The sequence below is a fragment of the Macrobrachium rosenbergii genome, chromosome 23 (genome assembly GCF_040412425.1).
Source record: "Macrobrachium rosenbergii isolate ZJJX-2024 chromosome 23, ASM4041242v1, whole genome shotgun sequence".
Classification (NCBI taxonomy): domain Eukaryota; kingdom Metazoa; phylum Arthropoda; class Malacostraca; order Decapoda; family Palaemonidae; genus Macrobrachium; species Macrobrachium rosenbergii.
In genome coordinates, this window is record NC_089763.1 from 53,000,087 (window position 1) to 53,016,633 (window position 16,547).

Here is a 16,547-nt window from a genome sequence, read left to right on the forward strand (position 1 = left end):
CGAGAATCTGAAAAGATGTGGGGGTGGGGGAGGCGATAGGTCATTCCCTGTCAAAGGGAAGAGGTTCGGTCATAATTCCCAGGATGAGATCATCTCTTCCATCCGGTCTAGTTGATAAGATTAGCTCATCATTTACGCTGTTGGGGCTTCCCTTGTGTTGGTGGGGGTAGTGGGGAGGGGATTGCTTTCCTATCGAGGCGTAGGATTTCATGTGACGTAAAGGAGAACATCTCTAACCGAGTATGTTGGCTGCTTGCTGGTTTTACTCCCATAGCGAAGTTGCGTAGATAGATGGGACAGAGGTTCCTTAGATAGATACATATATAAAGGTTCCTTAGATAGATAGATAGATAGATAGATAAGCTCTAATGATGTTTTCATGAATGCTTATTTTTCTGAGCGTAGGTTTATATTTTATGATGACTCTTGGCGGTGATGGCTAAAACATTTTATTTGTATTAGCAGTTAAAAAAGCTAACAAGTTAAATAATTTTTATTTTTCAGCGACTCTTGGTTATGATGGCATTTTATTTGTGTTAACTGTTAAAAAACTAACAAGTTACAGTAATTTACTAATAATTCTCCCTTTAACCTAGCTTGAAGTACATTTGAAAAAATGAAAATCAGTATAGATTAGTATTTAATGAGGATTAGCCATTTTTACTCTTCGTGACTTATGTAAATATGCGGTATGATATGCTCAAGGAATCTGATCTTTTTAGAAGGGAAAACTTGGTGTCTCCCATCTGTTTGATTCAACGCGAAAGCGTCAGTGAAACACTACCGAGAGAGAGAGAGAGAGAGAGAGAGAGAGAGAGAGAGAGAGAGAGAGAGAGAGAGAGAGAGAGAGAGAGAGAGAGAGACGCAATCTCTATTTCATGTAAAAGGGTCGTGCCTTTGAGAGTACTTGAGAGTTGTTGACTTAAAAGACGAGAGACTTCAACAGTGTAACATCAGGGTGCAAGAGAATGAGCTTGCTTTTTGCCGTCACTAGTTTGCTGCAAGATAAAAACTCTCCAGTGTGAAATGGAAGTAATTTCGTCGTGTAGAATGGAAGTAATTTTCTAGGGTAGGTAAAATGGAAGTGATTTTATAACATATGTAATTTTCTAGTGCAGAATGGAAGTAATTTTATACTGTAGAATGGAAGTAATTTTCTAGTGTAGAATGGAAGTAATTTTGTAGTGGAAAACGGATGTAATTGTTTTAGTGCATAATAGAAGTGGACTAGTTTGTAGAGCAGGGTAGTTATTACTTCCCGTGTACTTCTTTGGGACTGGATTTTTTCTTATATATATATATATATTATATATATATATATATATATATATATATATATATATATATATATATATATATATATCTTATATGTAAAAGTGAGTGTTTTATGTTTGTATATTTGTATGTTGGTGCTAAAGAAATCCGAACCGCTTGACCAATCTAGACAAAATTTGGCACGTGGCCATCATTTGACTCAACTTAGATAATAGAATAGGTTTCAAACCCGTACCCCCTTCCTTTCCCCTTCCTCATCCCCCTTCCTCGTTCCCCTTTCCCTTTGTAACATATGTTGTGAATATACTCTACGGGTTTACCATACCTCATTTCATGTGTAAAATAAACACTACGGGTTTATAATACCTCATTTCATGTACTCGATACCATAGAAATATGTCATTGAAAATGCTTTTCTTTCCTGTGATGATAATTCTGTATCAAGGTTTAGACAGTCACCACTGTAATACCTGGATAACAGAGACAGTCAGTACAGTAATCCTTGGATAATCGGGACACAGTACAGTAATACCTGCATAAATGGGACAGTCACCACAGTAATACCACTTGGATAAAAGGGACAGCCAGCACAGTAATACCCGGATAAATGGTACAGCCGCCACAGTAGTACCTGGATAAAATGGACAGTCACCCCAGTAATGTCTGCATAAAATGGACAGTCACCACAGTATTACGTGGATAAGAGGGACAGTCAGAACAGTAATACCTGGCTAAAAGGGACAGACAGTACGGTAATGTCTGGATAAATGGGAGAGTCGCCATATTAATACCTGGGGGACAGTCACCACAGGTATGTCTGGATATAATGGACAGCCACCACAATAGTACCTGGATAAAATGGATAGTCACCACAGTAATGTCTGGATAAAAGGGACAGTCAGCACAGTAATACCTGGATAAATGGCATACATTACAGTAATATCTGGATAAATGGGACAGTCACCACAGTAATACTTGGATAATAGGGACAGTCACCACAGTAATGTATGGATAAGAGGGACAGTCTGCACAGTAACACCTGGGTAAGAGGGAAAGTCAGTATAGTAATACCTGGATGAATGGGACAGTCAGCACAGTAATACATGGTTAATTGGGAGAGTCACCACAGTAATACCTGGGTAAAAGGGACAGTCAGTACAATAATACTTGGATAATTGGGAAAGTCAGAGTAATACCTGGATAAAAGGGACAGCCACCATAGTAATATCTGGATAAATGGGACCGTCACCACAGTGATAACTGGATAAAAGGGGCAGCCAGTACAATAATACCTGGTTTAAAGGGACAGTCGTCACAGTAATAACTGGATAAAAGGGGCAGCCAGTACAGTAATACCTGGTTTAAAGGGACAGTCATCACAGTAATGTTTGGATAAATGGGACAGTCACTACAGTAATATTTGGACAAAAGGGACAGTTAGTACAGTAATTTCTGGGTAAAAGGGACAATCACCACAGCAATACCTGGATAAATGGGACAGTCAGAACAGTAATTCATGGATAAATGGGACAGTCAGTACCAGGAGGTGCAGAAAAATTTTACAGAGTCTTTCAGAGTTTTCCCTGGCAGCGCCGGATTAGTCAGGTAGTATATACTGTATATAATTCCCATTTTTTGGACTGCGTTAATTTTGGAGGTATTACGGCGTGTTTATTTAATCCTTTTCTGTAAATCCCGCTTCTCTGAGGTTCCATGCCTATTTGTTATTTTACCTTTGTACTTTTTTTATTTCTTTGAATCTCACTTACCAAGGCTGTAAGTTTATTTCTTTATATGTTTTTACATACTTCATTTCCTGGGAGATTCAAGTTAAGTTTTTTTGCAAATATAATTTCTTGGAGGATTTAAAAACATTCCTGTCCCTTGTACAAATCCCAATTCTTGAAGGATCTATGTTTATTTACTATTATATTTTTACTTTTACACTAATGCCATCGTGGGGTTGTATTGTATTAACTTCAGTTACATATTAAATCATTTTACATGAGAGAGAGAGAGAGAGAGAGAGAGAGAGAGAGAGAGAGAGAGAGAGAGAGAGAGAGAGAGAGAGAGAGAGAGCATTAATTTTAATACTAGTAGTACCGGATGGATGTCTTTAAGACCATACTGAATTTCTATCCCTCGTAAGGTTAATTTTAACATTTACATTTACACACCGTCTAACCCTTCTCTTAATACGCTGACGAAGTAAGACAGGAACCCATTACACACGACAAATAAATAAAATTCAAACTCTGCTTAGACACTACTTAGACCAGTTTGGGAACAGCTTGCTATCACCCATAGCAATCTGAGAGCATATTCCGAGAGCGCGTTGCTTACTCAGCTTTAGACACAGAACGCAATATATTTGAAAAAGACGATTACACGTTGACGAAGAAGTGAGCGTATAAAACTTGAAGGGGGAAAAATTAAAGGACGTTTCAGAAAGTAATAGCAGTCGTGTATCACTTGAATTGTTATATTGTTGATGCCCTGGAGTGGAGGAGCGAGTTCCTATGATTTGGTGTATTCAGGTAACGGTATCTCATTTTGTTGATATTTCGTCTGGCCCCAATGTGGGTCATTGTTGACTTTACAAATAACGCAGCGGCAACGTTCTACTGACGATGCAGTCTGTTGACTCTTTGTACGTAAATATATTGTTATCTCTACTGTACGTAAGGATTATTTTTATGGTTATATTTGCTATTGTCCACATATACAGTATTTACTTTTTTTGTTTATGAGTAAATACCTGTCTTTTTACATCTATAATGTCCCAGGTAGAAATATGACCATAACCTTTTATTTTCCATTTCTCAGTACCGAACGTTGTGATGGAAACAACAACGAATCTGGAAAACAGTGAAATTTCCATTGAGGATTCAGAATCACTTAAACGTGATGAAATTAGGGTAATTTTCCGAAAATCGTTTCTGGAACAGATGGTAAATTCACAATGAAACAGATGCAGTTATTTATTGGTTGAGGAAATGTTTGTAGATTTTTGTATTTTGCTCCAGATTGTCATTTTTAATTCTCTATTTTCCTTTAAAGATGATTTCTTATTCTGTAACTTAGCTAAAGCTTTCACGTATTTTCCTCCTTAATGACATTTTTTTGCTGTTCATATTTACACCCGTCTATCGGCCTTGTTCTTGAGAACTTTACTCAGATGACCTTCGTTGATCTTACAAATGTTTTGAAGTCTTCAATTATCCTTTGGCATTTTTTCTTATCTACTACCAGCGATCAAATTACCATGATATCGTCAGTCGCCCAGTTTACAATTTAAAGGCTCCTCTTTATTGAAATATACTGTACACTTTGACCTTCACATAACCTGAAATCATGATATGTGTAACCACGAAGACAGCAGCATACCCTTAGGATAGACCGCATTTACACAAGCCTCACAACCATCACTGGATCAAGAAATGTGTTTTCCACTTACAACCGCTTATAAAGATTGCTTCTCCGTCATGCACTTCACTCGTTCTCTAAAGGTTCACGTGAACCATGAATAGACTTTCTCTTCAACTCTCAAACCTTTTGCACAGATGTATCACAGTGGATACTCATTCACCACAGTCCCGTTCTTATTTAGAACGCAGTTTAGTCACCTTCATCATATTTATTTCGTCTGCATATGTTCACTCTTTGTACGCCCTTTTGGGCCTACTATATCCTAACTTCTTATGAGGATAAAAACAGCTCATTCGCAACCCCAGTCATTTATATTGAACTGAAGTTCTCACAACATTTTGTAGCTTCTGTTCGCAGTTTGGGGTTTATATCTTCAGCTTCTTATCTCCATCAGCGCGAACCGTGTCTCCTTTTTATGTTCATTTCAGTTTGCGCCTTTTGTTCTAGAACTCATACTGTATTCACTTTACCATTTCATGCGACTCACTTTTTTTAAGAAACTTCTACTTCCATTTCCTCCAAAACTTTAGTTAAACAGAATCTGTTCTATCTTTAACATCTCCCTGTGTACTGTGTACAGGAATGAGTGTGCTCCGAGGGGTTTAATATTAAACTGTAGTCCGGGGCCTATTTTCTCTCAGATGGTAATTGAGGCCTTCCGTGGCGGCTACTCATCCAAGTACAGCCCCATTCGACGTTAATTAACTCCACTGACTGGAAGACCAGCTATACATACAGCAAAAGTCTGACCAGTGAAAAGGTCTGACTGGTGTTCCGCGTGCTCTGAGGCCGGACCGTTAAAACCCATTAGGCCTCTGTGGACTTGAACAGCCACTTCATGTTCTGAATTGTTAGTCGACTGTGGGGAACGGTTTCAAGATTAGAGGTCATCGAGCCAGCAACCTTATTCAAGGCACAAGCGAAGGATAGGAAGGTAACTTAATCTGGAGTCACTTTCTTTCAAGGGTAAAATACTTTTTGGAGAATATATATGTGTACCTATATATAAGTATGTATATCTGTATGTATATATATATATATATATATATATATATATATATATATATATATATATATATATTCTCCAAAAAGTATTTTTTACCCTTGAAAGAAAGTGACTCAGATAAAGTTACCTTCCTATCCTTCATTGAGCTTTGAATAAGGTTGCTCTATCACGAGAAAGTCTCAGCAATTTATTGCTTCTCTTTTGTTTCTCTATCACGAGAAAGTACTTAAGGATATGGTGAATTTTTCACAAACACACACATATATATACAGTATATATATATATATATATATATATATATATATATATATATATATATATATATATATATTAAATATATATATATATATATATATATATATATATATATATATATATATATATATATATATATATACATATGTACATATATATATATATATATATATATAATCATGAAGTTATGTATCGAAATTACGTTATGTTATATCTGTTGAGATTGTAAGGAATTTATATATGATAAATGAATTGGAATCGTGGGGACAATTCATTTATCACTATATAAATATACAATTCTCCAACGGAGATATACTGAGGTAAATAATTTCTGATATTAAGCGACATTTGTAGCTTCATGATTGTATATAAATCACGGTGTGATAAAAATTTCATATATATATATATACATGTATATATATATAATATATACATATATAAATATATGTACTTATATAAATTCACCATATCCTTAAGTACTTTCTCGTGATAGAGAAACAATGAATGACTGAAGTTTTGAGACACATCCTTCCGAATGCAACAGCAGTCCACCCAAGGCTGTCCGTAGCTCAGAGCGTTTCAGCCGCCCTTTGAATACGGAAGAGGTCATTCGGTTTGCAAGGAGGATCACACGGAGCTCTCTGGGAGTTACTCCGGCGGCCGTGTTTTCCTGTAAATGGATTTGTAGCGACATCTTTCATGCTTTACTCTTCGACCAACTGAATTCTAAGGAATTTACAAAATCCAAAGATTTCGTCTTCTTTATCAAGTCGGGTCATTGACAGGTAATAGGTTTTTTTAAATCTCTCTCTCTCTCTCTCTCTCTCTACGGGCTGCTCTCTGAGCAGAGCTCTCTGCTGGCTTTACGGGCAGCTTAATCAATAACAAGCAAGCCTCTCTCTGGCATATATATATATATATATATATGTATATATATATATATATATATATATTTATATATATATATATATATATATATATATATATATATAAATATATATATATGTATATAATTTTATTTTGATGTAATATTCACATCTGTTTTAAGTTTGTATGTGTTAATTACTGTATTATGAGATTATTTGAGTAAGTTATTTTCAGATTCCACAGTCTTGGTTCTGCGCGTCTTATCTGAAAATGGATTTTGATTTTAAGATGAAGAGAGTTACTATTGAATGGGATGGTCTGATGTCATTCACTCGATTTACAATGGAAAGATGCAAATGAGATTAGAATTAAATTATGGACATTAGACGAACTCTCAGTTCTGACTCTTCTCTATGAAGACTTTTAGATACATTTAGACATTAACTTTGAGACCATTTATTAATGGTTTTGTAAATACAATAAATTTCTTTTCCGTTCTTTCAGTCTTAAAATAACTTTATATAGCTTTGAAATACCGGTGAGAATAATTGCAACGACGAATATGGCATTTATTGTTCATTATTGTTTGATTACCGCACACACACACACACACACACACACAGTATGCATACCAACCTGTACTGCACAGTACAGCAGTACAACAGCATTTATCACCCAAATTTGACCAATAAGGATCACATTGCGAAAGAGAAGGTCATAAAATTCACTACTTCTCAACTGTTTAGGTCACAAATCTTTGTGTACGAAGGGAATACGTCATCTAACTTTCATGGGCTGCAGTTGTTTTATATGTAAACTCGGACACGATTGTGTTTGAAATTAAGGGCATTTGTATTTGACGTATGTGTGTGAATGCTTATTTGCATGCATATTTATATTATGCGCACACACATACATACATACATACTTTGTATGGCTATCTATCTATCTGTCTATAGAAGAAGAGAAAGCTAGAGAGAAATAGTGATGGAAGACAATTGTATGGGAAAAGATTAGCAACTTTAGTTTTGAAATGTATTTCACATAAATCTCAGTCTCTCTCTCTCTCTCTTTTCATTTCACACAAATGTGCATACATAACTGTAGCTTAGTTTATTACAAACATCCTTGCAGCCTCACTTAACTCACATACGCATGTACACACAAATATATATATATATATATATATATATATATATATATATATATATATATATATATATATATATATATATATATATATATACAGTATATATATATATATATGTATATACTGTATATATATGTTATATATTTATTTATTTATGTGTGTGTGTACACGTATGAGTTAAGTGAGGCAGGAAGGATGATTGTAATAATCTAAGCTATAATTATGTATGCACATTTGTATGTATGTGTGTGAGAGAGAGAGAGAGAGAGAGAGAGAGAGAGAGAGAGAGAGAGAGAGAGAGAGAGAGAGAGAAAAGGGGGGGGAGATTTCTATTCTTGATCTCTTGAGATTGATGGCTATTTTATCTCAAAGGCTTTCATAAGTATGTTCAATACCTGACAGAGGTATTCAGTTTTGTAAGGAAAGTGACCTCCATCGTATCGTGTTTTCTCAGTAACATTGTAGTTTAATTGCATCCGGGAGCGGTTCTCCTTCATATGTTTTAATGAGCGAACGTATACATGATTAATCAGATCTGTATAGCTGACGGTGTTTGCTGACGTTGCATTTTTCATTTAAAACATGGATGAAGTAGTACTTAGATATATCAGTGTCGGCCCCAAGGGGAGACAGTACGTGGTAGTGTCATTTGGGTTCCCGTGGGCACCAGATAAGTTGGAAGACCTTGAGATACTTGAAGAGGAGCCATGAGATTATAAGCTGTAGAGAGTGGAGATTTGTGGAAGTAAAAGCGCAGTGAAATCGCACTCAGGCGAATTTCACAGAGGCTCGTTGCGTTGCACTGCCTGGCGATGTTGATGACGATGCTGACGATGATGATGATGATGATGATGATGTACTTTTCAGTTTTTATATTTCTTTTACAATTTTATTTCCAATAATTTGTCTGCCATCAGCAACGAAGTCGTATGGTACAACCATGCTATCATGTAAGCGAAGTAATTTTTTTGTAACAGGAAGAGCGCATTATTTCCAAATTAAATTATTTATTCGTAATATATTGTGTGATGACAATGGTCTTGAAGAGAAGTGTGTTAAATGAAAAACGTTTTTGGGAAAATTAAGGTAACGGTACACTCTGCGTTTATCATTTCTTCATCTTAGTTTTCTTCACGAAATGGTTACAACAGTAGATAATGCAAGTAGTCACGGTATGGTTTATTTATTTAAGCTATAGCAATGTCAGAAATCACAAGAGCCGCTATTAGGTCCGCATACTAGGGACCGGTGCCTATTTTACCCATACATTTTTTTATCCTTGCTTATTTTGGTCTCAGGGACATTTAAGTGCAAAAATTTTAGCATTTTTGTGTATGGTTGTAGGAAACTATGATAGCTCAAGTCTCTTGTCTTCAGAATTCGACGCAGCGTCTTGAAGTTAATAATTAAGGTATTCTTGACCTTGAGGTTAGTAATTAAGGTATTCTTGACCTTGATCTCTTTAAAAGTGACAGGTTAATTATAAAGGTCAACGTTTTGTTCTTTGGTGTTAAAGAAACTCGGTAGGCTACTTTGGTGGTTGGTGATTATTTTCATCAAACACTGTTATCTTTGCCGATTTCTGAGGTCATTTAGTGGCCAAACCTTTAGTTTTCAGCATTTTTTCTTCTTATTTTGAGGAAAATCGTTAGGCAGCGTTATAAATTTTTCTCTACGAATATTTTTGACCATGACATATTTTTGTAAGATCAGAGGTAAATTTTTTTTCTCTCATTTTTTAGGTCAGTCTGAAAGCCAAATTTAAATTTTTTCTCTGATTTTGATGAAACTGGTAGTGAACATACCTTGGAGGTCGGTGATTATTTTCACGCAATGTTTTCTTTTACTACTCTGTACTTTTCGAGGTCACAGATTAAGTTGAAAGCGGAAAGTTTTGCATCGTTTGCTCTAGACCTGAATAACATGATTCTGGGCTTCGTAAGCTTTGTCAGGATGTATCATAACGCCTCCAAATTCAGATCTCTCCGTTATGTTTTTATTATTATTTCGACAGACAAACTATTAAAATCTGTCACTTCAAAAAGATTTTACGGCAGCGAGTTATATGCATCAATGATTGCTCATCAGCGTAATTACAATATATAATTGTTTTATTGAATGATGGTATCTGTTTGTCAGAAGAGATATAGTTAAAATCAGTTTTATTTGATTTTTTTTTAAAAACATGTTATGGTCTAATATAATAATTCACGATTATTTTGTCAGTTGTTATTCAATCATTTTTGTGTGTATCGATATTTATCGCTTTGAACATTCGTAGCTGTAGTATTCATCTCTTAACGTTCGCATAGAATTTATAATGAGCATGTTTCAGACAAAATACATATTTCACGAAATCCCGGCGCTTTTTCCTGTTACCGGAAGGCTTTTCACGAGAGATGAAAATAATACACATTTAAATAAAAGCTTAATTTAATTGTCAGCATGCAGCTCGTTTAATAATATGGTTATTGGGAACAAGTTTTACTGCGTATTTTCCTCTCAACCGAACGAATCATATTATAAAGAGCGAGGATGTTTAATTTTTCCTGTTTTTAGTAAAAAATACCTGTGAAAACAATTGTTTGTTGTCGGAATAACAACACATGATGCTGTTTGTGTGAGCAAAGTAGGTGGATTTACGTTTGATGTAATTGTTTCTTCACAAGAAATTATAATCACTTGTTAGAGGTCTTCATTAGCGAAGATTGCACTCCATCTCACGGATTTTTCCGACAACCATAATTTATTCAGTTATTTTTCTGGCGCGGGAAAAAGGTCGGTCTTTCAAACACTGACGTACAATTGAACATATTAGATTGTCAGTTTATACAGATTTTCAGAGTTTGTAAAAAGCGTATTCTTTCGAATGTGGTAGATTTATTTCATATTTTACATGAACTTCGTTACAATTAAGTAAGGAGATGATCATCATATCTTTTTGAGAACCATTCCTTAAACTGGCGAAACGCTCTTCCAGAATCCTCTTGCACCCAAGATATTTGCTGAGGGGTTTTTCATATATTTCAAAATGCCATCAGAGTTACCCAGCAAGAGGATGCTATTTGGAAAACCATTTCATAATTTTTGAAAAACTTTTAATTGCTCAGTTACTTTATTTTTACTCATTGCAAAGTATTTCTACTTTTGTTAGACCTTTGCCATATTTTGCTGCAACTTGAATCTGCTTTCCTTTTGAAATTACTATTTATACGCTTATGAAGTCTCAGTTTGCCATTTTGGATGCATTTTCCCGTGGCAGTTCTAAATAATTTAAGAATACTTGAGTACCTTTTTAGCCATGTACTGTTCTCATTTTTACAGCTTTCATGCTATTTTTATTACTCCATTCTGATAAATAGAATTTATCCATCTGAGACGATCTTTTTGTCTGTTTTGAGTTATGTTGGACCTTTCAGGTTAAGCACCGCAGTGTAATTAAACTCCCAACTATTATAAAAAAAAAAAACTATTCGTTGGGCCTTTTTTCTCACCATAATTGAAAAGCCTTCGTCATACAGTTCAGCGTATTTTTCTGCTGAAACAATCGTGTAGCATGTCAATATTTTGAATATTTTCTTTTTTGTATTGAAAATTAACGCATATGTCCTTGTTTACTCTATTTTTTGCCTAAGGTTTACCAGTGGATCCCTAATCAAACTAAGCCCATTTCCATCGCATGGAAGGTCTAGCGAAAGTAACTGTACCGCTTTGGGGGTCTTCATTTGCGGCGGATATGTCGGTGTTGTTTGGGTCCAGTCTAGATCAGGTTTGTTTTCACCCAAAACTGCTGTGTCCAGGTTGTCAATAATCCGCATGAATGCTGCGCGCAGTTCTGCTCTGCTCTGGATGCAGTTATTTCCCTGTTATGGAAAATATGATAACTCGCTCATTATATAATTGCAGATAAGTATCCTTGAACACCGGTATGTTCCTTAAATGTAATAGAATCTAACATAAGCTAACCACTGAATCTTTGGAAAATGACCAGTAAATTTTATTTGAAATTGTTTTCTAATGCCAAAAATTGAGACCTCTTGTAAATGTCACGCATGGGGCTACCAAAGGAATTACGATCGTCCGTTTAATTGGGCATTCTTCTTCCACAGTTTTGCAACGGAAAGTATTGTTCCTCATAAATTGAATACATTTAGTATGAGAATTATACATAATCTTACTTAATCTAAATTTACATCACTCGGTACATTACCGAACGCTAGAAGAACTAGAATCTGACATAGCAAAATAGTGAAAAATTACAAAACAACCTAACAATTCACTCACTGCAAAAAGGGCCACGCAAAGTCTGAGTACGTCACCAATAACAGGAAACCAATGCAACAAATGAAGCAAGGTACTGCCCAAAAACCACCGATGTTGATCAGCAAAGAGTTCTATTAGGATGACAAAGCAACTAATTGCAAATGACCGATTAAGGTCTGGTTTTCAGGTAACGTGCGACGTAATGCATCAAGTATTGTAGACATTACAAATCAATGAACCTCTGTCGACTTACATTTACAACCTTTCTTCCGTAAACAGCATTTGACACTTTCACCCGGTTTGCATAAATAAACTTTGTATTTCTCAGGTTCTGAAGCAAACAGTTTGTGTCTTTGTATTTATGAGGATGTGAAGGAAGCGTTTTTTTTTTCGGGAAAGAGTGGGTTTGATTATATATTTACAAAGTATGTATAGAAAACGTCAAAGGAATTGCTTCATCCAGAAGAAAAATGTCCGCGGGAATATTCGCCAGAAAAGTCGAACTTTTTGAGAGATTGAGTAAACAGACGGAAGAGAACTTTTATATGGAGGTTGCTCTGGAGCAAGATACCTCTTACACAGGGAACTCATATTCGTACGATCATGACCACTAATACATTTGGCTATGGCATCCCGTAGTCTGTGCAGCAGTAGAGGAACTGCTGTCCTCTGGTGCGTCCACTCTACAGTACATGTCATAAACACATGTCGGCAGCTTGTCACACACTCATCACAAGCAGGTTCAGTACAAGTCAACGACTTACTGGAAAATCTAACCCGGTGTTCTATACGATTATCAAGCATTGTCTAAAGGTTCCTAGTCCATTTGCGGTCGTTGACTTATTCTCAACGTGTTTGTGATATGTATACGATGAGTTGCCGACGTGTGTTTATGACGTGCTTCAGAGTATTGTGGTCGCATGGTGGTTGAAGTGTCCTGTGTGGCAGATTCCGTAATCACGGCTCGTTCGTGTAAGAGGCGTTATGTACCCGCCTCGTTTACACACCATTTGGACTTGCATACATAATAATTCAGAATGTCTGACGTAAATAAGCAGAAGAATCATTTCACACCATTAATCAGTGAGATCACTTTTACACCTGTAGGTACAGTAATAGCTGTACATCCGTGTGAACAGACACACAAATACACACACTTTCATGAGCGTGTTACATATATTGTATATTATGAAAGATAAGCAGTTTTTCGTACTTTTCATGTTCTTGTAGGCTTACACAGCATGCGGACATGTAATGCAAATTTAATTAATTTGTTCTTTACAGTTAACGGTAATTTAAAAGACATTCTGTCTTACTTTGAAATATTCGTGTGTCAAAAGAGATTTGCACAATATGATATTTTCGGAGATGGATTCTGGTGATTTTTTAAAATGTTGAAAGTCCTAAGATGTTTAGGTATACAAAATCATTTATTAACTGTACAGTAAAGTACCATTGTTTAAATGTAAAGAGTACATCATTTTTAATATTTCTTTATAACACCTATTAACCTTTTAGCTATGTCTTTTCTGTCTTTCACTATCATATTCTTGTGACGTTTTGGCCTCATGTAACTCATTAACCCTCGCGCCTGACCCTTTTCATGCATGACTAACTTGAATCCAGTGCCTGTACACTCGACAAGAGGATTTCTCTACGTTTAATGCTGGTAACACACATGAGCCCTTACATAGTATGAGTGAACTTAAGGACCCTTCGAACATTACTGCCCTTGTAATGTAATGATAAATCCGAATTGTTTTTTTTTTTTTTTTTTTTTTTTTGCCTACCAATCAATTTTGACGATATTTTGTCTCCTTTCATTTATTTACACAACGGTGTCACCTTTCGCGAAGTTTTGGAATTTCCACCTTCAGCGCAATATCTTCTTCTTATTATTATTATTATTATTATTATTATTATCCCTAACTAGCATACATACTTAATTAAAAGCCTAAGAACCTCTGAAGCTTAGATAATTAGAGATCTCTGGTCTTCAGAATTCTTTGTCAGGACGTGCAGTAATCAAGTTCTGAAGGTGAAACGTCCGCTTTTGAATTATGGAGTAAAAATCCTTTGCTCGCTAATTCCTTCAAATTTCTATTGTTTTTATCGTCACCTCCTTTGCTGTTTACTATTGTTTGGAATAAAAATGCCTATTATAATGTAGGACTTGAAAAAATTTTGTAATGAGTCATATGCCGCAGTGATTTCATTAAAGAGCACTCGCATTATGTAATGCCGACGTTGAATGGCTTGAACAGATACAGGTGGATTCTAGACAATGCGGCAACATTCTACGTAATTTAATTCTGGAAATGCGTTTCATCATTAACACACTGACAAATACAGAAGAAAAAACCGGAATAAAAAGTTGTTACGATAATTAATTAATTAATTATGATTCCCCCAGCTAAGGCAAGTGGGAACTCTACTTTATGATTGAGTAATTCAGATGTGGATATAATGCATTGAGCAGCTCATTTTAATTCCTGGCATTGGAAATCGGAACTTGAGACTTTATGTAAAGAAAATCACAATAAACAGTTATTTTTCGGTACAGAATAATCACTTTGTAACACCTTGTATCACTTTGCAGTAGAAGACTTCTCTACTGGGAAGCCTATTTTCCATGAAAAGGTAAAGAGAACATAGAATTTTAAGTCAGAAGGGTTTATTGTTATTTGTTTCTATTGTAAATAAACCCATACCGTCAAGAATCGGCGGTAGTATACTTTACCGTTCAGTGGCTGAAATAAGTAGCAGTCAAATAAATATAATTGGAATGGCAGTTTATCCAGTAAAAATATTGTCCTAATTTTTTTGGCAACTACTATTTTACCATAATATTCAGAAGTGCTAGTTATAAGTTATGGCCAAATTTATTTGCAAGCCCTTCATTTTCACTCATTTTGAGTTTGCTTTTTCTAACTCTTAAAACCATTTACGAAAAGACACAGAATTGGCATTTCTGTTTCTGCTTCTAGTGTTATTCTGTTACAGTGAGTATTTTTTTCTCTCTTTATGAACTGGCATCTTTGACTCAGGACGTCAAAGTCATCATTAGTGTAATTTTTGAAAAATATTTGCTCATATCTCCGGAGCTGCTCTTGCAATGATTTCACAGATAGGTAGTTATCACAACATGGCTTTTTTATATTTGATCTGATTCACCGTAGTAATGACGTTTACAGGTTTCTTGATATATATTTTGCTTAAATAATTCTTTGATGTTTTCATAACACAGAATAAAGAATTGTATTTATATACATATACGCACATCAACGCAATAAAGATACAAGAAATGTTTCACTGTTGTGATCTCGATTATTATTTTTTTATATATTTTATAATAACATTTTTTTGGGGACAAAGATTTAAACTTGTGTCGCGGTATGAGTTTTGTTCGTGGCTCTTGCTGTGTTTGTTTTGTAGGCCGTTCAAACAACAGCAAATAAACTTGCGCTATAAAATTTTTTAGGTTCCAGTCGTCGTTATATAGGACGAAGTTAAACAACTTTTATTGGTCATTCTTAACTGCAACTTGCTTTAGTATCTCATAAAACAAGCTCGTTTTCTCTTTTATTAAAGAATAATATTGTAATAGCTGAAACATTTATTTGCCAGACAGTTCTGTAACAATTTCAGCAATTATTATTATTATTATTATTATTATTATTATTATTATTATTATTATTATTATTATTATTATTAGACATTTACAATAAATTGTTTAAGATAGGCAATTGGCTATTATGCTTATATTTATGCAGTTGTGCAATCATAAACTGATCTATAATTTTACGAAATATATATTTTTTATGAACGTAATTTGATGCGTACACGAAATTTCATGAATACTAAACAGTGGAAATGATGTATGATGAATCATGCGTTTAGCGATAGAGCGCAAATTGTATTGGTTAATGAATTGTTTGTTTTCCTTGGGGTGCCCTTGTGTGAGCTGTCCTGAAAATGATAGTTGTCTTGATTTCTTTGATGGAAAGGTTTTCTCATTCGGGTTTTCTCAGAAGCCTCTGAAGGACACGACGAAAATCCCGTTTTATTCTGCTGGCTTTTCTCTTTGACGTTTTCTCAAGGGAAGTAAGTGCCAGTCTGTTTGTTATTTTGGACTGGCTTTATTAAGTTTTCTCAAAGACCTTCCGAAGGCTCCCAGTCCATTCCTTCTTTGTCTCTGTCGTTTATTCTGAGGCTTCCCAAGATAACATCAGTCTATTCCTATTTTCTGGCTTTTATCTTTGGCGCCATCGGAAATTCATTTCACCTGCAAGGCAATCGGTT

At 35.2% G+C, this 16,547-nt stretch overlaps 1 protein-coding gene across 3 annotated transcripts in view; it reads left to right on the top strand.

Annotated features, from left to right (window-relative positions):
* Nucleotides 1–16,547, top strand: part of LOC136851632 (small G protein signaling modulator 1-like) — a 535,265-nt gene that overhangs the window by 428,986 nt on the left and 89,732 nt on the right. The window lies entirely within an intron of this gene.